General features: G+C 36.5%; 1 pseudogene; it reads right to left on the bottom strand.

Annotated features, from left to right (window-relative positions):
* Positions 1-5,225: 5,225 nt before the first annotated feature.
* Positions 5,226-7,266, bottom strand: LOC147446419 (putative serine protease EDA2 pseudogene; annotated as a pseudogene).
* Between the last annotated feature and the right edge of the window lie 461 nt (positions 7,267-7,727).

Genomic DNA, 7,727 nt, shown 5'->3' with positions numbered 1-7,727 from the left:
CATCGTTGCCCGAAGTGCAAGCCACACCCGTTGGATGAAGGACGTTCTGATGCGTGGCAGAGAAGGGGGCCCAAAATCCATTCCTCCCATTATAGATTATATATATATATATATATATAGAGAGAGAGAGAGAGCTCTCCTCTAAAACTTTTCTACTAGTGAAAGAACCCTTGTCTTTACACATTGTCTTTTCCATTCAATTGATCACCCATTTTCTTCAAGTATACAAAAGGTATGTATGTTGTTAGTCTAACAATTTGCATGGATTTCAATAAGTTACATAGATATTATGTATTTTAGTTGGTGGATGAGCTATTTCTACCATAGCTCGTATGTACTAAAGTCTCTTGGAAAAAGAAAACTTTGTAAGGCTAAAGCCCTCAAATTTGAGCAACGAACCAAGTTTAAGTTTAAGGTTTAAAGTCTACCAGCATACTACCCTTGTATTCATTGCATTTTGAGTTGTACCACACATTTTAATTTTTCAACATCTTTGTCTTAATCAACATAATATCCACAAATATACTCACTCACACTCTAATTCTTGAAATTTTGTGTGTCATTTTGTAACTAGCTCATCTATATAGTATCAATTTCATAGAACTCACAGTATTTTTGGGTGTACCAATGGCATTTTTGTAAATATTTAATTTTATCATTTTTGTTTAGGATTTTATTTAAATAATATATGCACTTGTGTCTGTATCGATCAAAATTTGTACTGGGATTATATCATGATCTTTCAAATGATCGATATGAAAATCCTAGATTCTAATCGTTTCTTTTCTTTTTTACCTCTATAGAAAGTCACCCATATTGAATTTAAGATTCTTAACAAGAAATTAAGACCATATAATCAAGAAAAGGAAGAATTTAGGAGAAAATTTACCAGTAAGTCAGTTCCATTTTTAATGGCATCCAAGATAGGTTGACATGCAATATCTTGACTCCCATATTGAGTCTTCAAGCACACAAGTAGATTAGTGACTAATACAACTATTTTGTGGAAAAAAAATTCTTTAATCAAAGAGGAGAAAAAAAACTTCTTCTTACACATCCAGCAGGAAAGAATCCCATAAGTTGTGCAAAATCACCATCATCAAGCTACATGAACAACTTCTTACATAAGTTGGAAAGAAGTGTTTGGATCATGTGTGTGTGTGCGTGCGCGTCACAAGAAGATTTAGAAATTTAGAAGATTTAGGAAAACGAAGTCTTTTCTAGTGTTTTTCATACAATGCATAACATCATGAGCTTCCGCTCAAGAGGCACCGCAGACCTAGCTAGGTAAGATTGGGGGCAAGGGACCACCGGCCCCCCCACCGGGCCAACGGTCCCCTGTCCCCAATCGTACCTAGCTAGGTATAGGACGCCTCCCTCACAGAAGCTCATGATGTTGAGGTAAGTCACAATGTGGAAATTATTGTGAGAATTTGTCCAAAACTTCTTGTGTAAGCTTCACTGAATCTTTACTCGCCTTACCTCTGTAGCATTGAAAAGTGACTTGATATGTGTTGGATTCTTTTTAAGCTCTCGTTCCAAACGCCTTGTCAGCTTGCGATAGGCAGCTCCACAAACTCGACCTAATGATTTGCCGAGCTACACAATGCAAACCGTTAATTTGCCTTCCATTTCTATCAATTAACCACAACTTAAGAGTAAAATTTTCTTTTGCATTAAAAACCAAGGAGTTATAATTTGCTTAAGCAAGTACCACTTGTTTCTAGGCATTAATTAAATGATAAAAAATAATTTCACCAAATACTTATTCCTAGCACTGGAGTTGAGACAACAAACATTAACTTTTGTGCTTTAAATAAAATGAAGTATTATTTAATCTGGGGTGACTTTCTCATTGGCACCCTTGCATTTCAAATTTTGGAATTTCACATATTTTGGACTAATATGTATTTTTATTTTGGTAAAACACACACAATTTTACCCATTTAAACCGGGCAAAATGTCAAAAAAGGGTAGAATGCCCATCAAAAATCAACCCAAGATCCATTCTCATTAATTTTAGGGTAAAGGAGCCTGTTGTAACATGGGTGCCTTTTAAAAGTCATACACGTCCCAATTTAGAGACAAAAAATTGAAATATACCAAGAATCTTGCCTATGTGTCAACTTGTGAGTTGCTGAAAACTGTCCCACTATTGGACCTTGGGTGTCTCTAATCCCTAAAAGACCTGAAAATTTAAACTTTTTGAAATTGACTCTCTAAATTACATCAAAAAAATATCAATCTTGGTATTACCTAATCCACCTTTGCATGAGGAATCTCATGATGCAATTTTCAAAATTCAAATCTGACCGAATTTGCAAAATCCCCCCCCCCCCCCCCCCCCCCCCCCCCCCCCCCCAAAAAAAAAAAAAAAAAAACACTTTTTTTCTTAAGTGTCTCTAAACTGGCTCCTTTACACCCTAATAAGCATTTTAAGGGCACACACCATTCATTTTCATGTAGTGGAACTAAATTTCCAAGAGATGCAAGCAAGCGCACGCAAATGCTAGATACATAAATTCTTCTCACTTTCCCATTTATTTATCTAAAGTAAAATATGTTTCAAAAATTCCAAATTTTTAGTTTCAATTAGTGCACAAGCTTTTTATTACTCACACACAATTACTTCTTTTGTTTACCCAACATCTAATAGCCTATTGAGCTAATTGCTTAATTTAAGTTAATCCTTCTTATGTCAGTGGACGAGTGGTTGTACCTATACATCATACAAGTCATAGTAGATTAAGAGATACCTGTGCATCATACTGATGGAAGTTCTCAATGCTGTTGACAACTCCAGAGCTTGAAATGCTTCCACGTACAAGATGCGGGAATTTAACTCTAAACCAAGCACTCATTGCACCCGCATACGAGCCACCAAGTACTATCCAAGGGTTCTCGTGACTTTGTGAAAAGTTGTATCTCTGATTGATTTGTTTCTGTATATATATCATTAAATTTTACACACAAAAAGAGTCATATTTAAGATCACTTTCAACATAGATTAATCAAAGGTATGGATAAAATAGCAAGCAACCTAAAAATAGAAATATAAAAGGTCCCCATGTTCAACGCTTTTTTGAGTAGTGAAGATTTTATACTAAAGGTTGTAGGTGTGAATCTCTTTTAGAAATTTGTTTTAAGACCTTGAAAAATAGGAATTTGTGAAGCTGATACAGACACCTGGCACACACATGGCCAGATGTTTAACTTTTTTAAGAAACTTCGACATTATGGGCAGATATTTTCAAACAACCTTTGATATTATTGTAGCTTTTATCACCTATTTGCATGCTTCTAAGCAATCTTGGTTTCAAGTTTTGTCAATGCCATTTTTCTAGGGAAGGCTTAATTTTTTTCACTTTCTTTTTATTCGTTGGCTTACAGCCTACATTTTGTGAGACATTTGTCAATATTTTTCTTGTGTTTATGGTTGGAACAATTCCATACCAATGTTTCTAAAGAATATTTGTCAAGATCGTGGGGAGGGGGGGAGTTGACCATGGCCCTCTATTCGGTGTTGATTCTAGTGTGGAATTTTTTCCTGTCAATAGCGCAACCAATTTCTCCTGCTGATTTGGATGCCAATGATCAGTGTGCATCGCAATAAATTCCTCGTACTGAGGATGGGCTTTTTTCAGCATTGATGTGGCTTGCAATTAAGGGCCTGTAGATTGTGTACGCCCTTTGACATTCTGCATGCTGAGTTGGTGACCATTCAAGGGTTGCTTCTCAACACTTTAAATCTGGCTTCTCCCTCGTCGCTCAACAACCCTTGGAATTCATGCAGACTGTGTAGTTGCAGTTATCAGAGGACCATCGTCTTGAAGCATTGTTGCCAGTTGGTGGCTTAGTATTGGCCCCCCTTTCCCACGACCCTTGACGATCACCATGAGTCGCCTGGATTACTGGGAAAGGTCATCCAATGACCTTTCCCTACCCCTTATCTTCCCTCTGAATACAAACTTTGCTCATTCTACTAGCTCTTCTAGCAGTTTTATTCGTGTTTGATCTAAGGTAATATATGATCTTCAAACTCTCCTAATACTTGAATGACTACCCACTTTTGATGTTGCTCCTTGATATAATCAAGGTGGGATTCTGAACACATAGATCTTATTTGGTAATGATCATTATTGTTAATAGCTACCAACAATACAATGCTAGGATACAACACCTATTATGTTTTCAATTCTGCTTGCAATTCTTCTAACACTATTAATAGCTATCAATAATACAATGCAGGGATACAACACATATTTTGCTTGTTAAAAGAAGACCCGGGTAGGTCACCTAATAAAAATGTAACCTATCACGTGAGTTCAATAGAAGGGTATTTAAAGTTCTTAAAACTTGCAGAAATATATATACAGAAGTGCATTATTTTTTCAAATTTGAAAAAAACTTACAGATTTTAAAAGAAAAGGGTACATTATATTCTTAACAAAATTCACAGATAAGGGGTTTCACGTGATATGGTAGTTTTACACATAGTGAATCCCTCGAGAAAGAAGATCTCTTCACTAAATAACCCATTACTTGTCTGCAATAACTAAATACTATAAAAACCCACCAACAACATTACCAAGAAAATATTTGTATATTGTATTTTCATATCTAAATTCTCTAATTAGATAGGATTAATGAATTCTATGATCAAATTGAAATCATGAGTGGATCTTTTTGCTAAAGTTGGTGTGAATAAACTATGCAACACAATTTTAAGTGTAATCATGATAATTGTAACACTTCACGAGTGGATCTCTATGCTAAATTTGGCATGAATAGCCTATGCGATACAATTTTTAGTGTATCATGCTAATTTTAGTCCATGAGTTTTTATCTGCATCGAAGTACACTTGCATTTTATCTATGGTATATTGTTTTTTTTTGCCTTAAAGATTCAAGTTTTTAAGTTGAATAGAATTGCTTTAAAAATTCAAGTTTTCTAATTGTATTCAACTCTTCTTATGTACACTTTCTTTGAGTGAGTGAAAGGAGTAATTTATTTCCATATACTACCATGCATCCATTCCCTCTGAGTGCATGAAGTACATATACTTGAATTTGAGGCTGGAAGTCCTTTTGCAATTTAGGCTCAACATCAAAACACACCATATTAACACAAAGCCATTTGAATTACATCAAAACCCGTAACGAATTTTAACCATGAAAATAAAAAGGTAACAAGAGTGATGCTGATTTACTTTGAATAAACATCTTTATAGCCATACCTGGTAGTAGTTCCGAAAGTTTGCAAGGTCATATAAAGCTTGCCCAGTACTAAGATATACAAGATTTTTGGTACTTAAATCTGAACCAGGAATGCTTTGCCCATAATATCGATGCTCCAGAGTTACATATGCAGCTTTCATTTCTTCTGCCAATTGCTACAAAAACAATTTCAAGTGTAAGAATGGAAGCGCAATAGAGTTAGATGAAATTCTATTTTTCTCCTTTATAATTTAAGTGCAAAATCCTAGCTAGATTCCAAATTTTCCATGAAGTAAACCGGTAAAATTAAATTAAATACCAACAATTCGCAAAATTTTGAAGTTTTATTGCCATTGGCCTTCAAAGAGAAAAGTTAATTAAGCCACCCTTGAATTGGCTTTCAAAAAGAAAAGTAAAGTCTGCCCCTCCAGAGGAAAAGTAGAGTCAACTAGTTCCAACTTTCATAAGAATGAGACACGTGGAGGGCTTCTTTAGCCTTGAAAATTTTAAGCTGCATTATTTTTAGTATAGAAGTTGAATGCAATCAGGGTTGAGTTGGTTAGACATGCATTGATAACCATTATTGTTTGCATTGAATTTCTTAGTATTGTGCATACATTTTATGGAACATTTGTAAAGAATATCGCTAGTTTTGACCATGAGATGTTCCGAACATGAGGCTAGCTAGATGAGGGATTGAGGCTCCAACAATGTATCTTAAATAAGTTATCATATATGAAGAGTCTTATGTTAATCCCTAATTCAAATATTCCACTCAAAAACAAGAAAAACAATGTGTAAATCTATAGCACGTAACCGCAAGCAATGACGAAGTACATAGATTTGCAACAATATTACCTAAGAAAGATGAATACAACATTGTGAGAGAGAGAGAGAGAGAGAGAGAGAGAGAGAGAGAGAGAGAGAAACGCTAAAGAGAACTTAGAAGAAAACACTAAAGAAAAAAATGAAAGAGCAAAGAAACACTATTTATATAGACACAAAAGGTTTTTCGACTTTCCATCTTCATTTGTCTTTTGACTTTTCACTTTCATTCATCTTTTGACTTTCCACCTTCGTCTGTCTTTTTCATTTCCTGAACTCACCCTTCACTTATACACTTAATATGTTTTGAAAGAATTTTTATTTTTTCTGAGATTGGGGAGACTCCGGGGAGACCTAATCCCTTTGTGGCAATTTATCTTTTACAATCATGTGTCACTCTTGGTAAAATATCGTATCTTATGTCACCAACAATCACTCATCACACTTATTTAATCACTTACCATATAGAAGCTATCTGATATGCCTCCACACTCGGCCTCTCCACATACTTCTAGAAAAATGGGACCATTAGGATCATCAAAATATTGGACTGATTCATAATATCGCTGTTCAAAAGTTCGGTTGTCCTGTGAAATCATTTATCATGGCATTAATTAGAGCGAAAATAACAAGGTCGATTTGTTTAAGGAATGGGGACCAGATTTTAACAATCAATTAGAGACTCTTAATTTCTCATAAATCCAAGTTGTACTTAGTCAATTAGAGACTCTTTCTCATAAATCCAAGTTGTATTTTTTTATCTTGAGTCTCTTACAAAAAAAAATTTAAAGCTTTTTAAACACTATTATATATGGTAAAATCTTGAATTTTAAGTGTAAACTAAAAAGACAACCAGCATCTATATAGGAGGGATATATGAGTGAATGGCCAAGAAGTTTATTTTTTGCCTTTTTTTTTTGTGTGACATTAGACGCCAATATTTTTTTTGTGGTTTTGCTTTTTGTGTGGTGTGGGGGTGGGGTGGGGTGGGGTGGGGTGGGGTGGGGGGTGGGAACGAAGAAGTACTCGAGCGGTGAAATGGTCGAGGGTTTGGGTGAACCAAAGGGGGCCGTCGTCTTGCTGAAGAATGACGGGGCGCGAGCGCATGAGCTGAGACTGGATGAGCTTGCGCGTGAGGTAGTGCATCTGCATGCCATGGCAACCCACCCCCACCATCGTCACAGCCAGCAGCGCCGCCAGCACAAGCGCAGTTCCGCGCCCCATGGCTATATTCCCACACGCGCACACACCCCCAGAGAGAGAGAGAGAGAGAGAGAGAGAGAGAGAGAGCTTGAGCTTGAACAGGAGTAAGCGACTCTCTCTTTATAGAGCGAGAGAGCTTCCTGTATTGGTAGCGTCGCGCGACAAGCCGGCCGCCGTCTTCTACTCCCTATGCGATAACGCCATCCCAATGTGATAACGCCGCGCTCCCTCTATTTATCTATATAAAACGAGTCTTGCTTGGCTGGCCTTGATATTGGTAAAGTAAGAGTATCGACTATTAGCATGTCTCCTACGATGCCAAAAAACGTTGAAAAATAGGGAATAATCTGCGTTGATGCTCTGCTTGTGTGACATGTGTCTAGGTTCTTCAATGAGGGAGATGATTCGAGAGGGCACAAACAACTTTCCTTTTACTATGTGTGGGTTTGCGTATGTGGCTTGATCCGGGAGGGCCTTCATGC

This window comes from Adiantum capillus-veneris, chromosome 12, assembly GCF_014529385.1.
Source record: "Adiantum capillus-veneris isolate H3 chromosome 12, ASM1452938v2, whole genome shotgun sequence".
NCBI classification, from domain to species: domain Eukaryota; kingdom Viridiplantae; phylum Streptophyta; class Polypodiopsida; order Polypodiales; family Pteridaceae; genus Adiantum; species Adiantum capillus-veneris.
The sequence above is the reverse complement of the archived record's forward strand: the minus strand, read 5'-3'. Positions and strand labels throughout refer to the sequence as shown.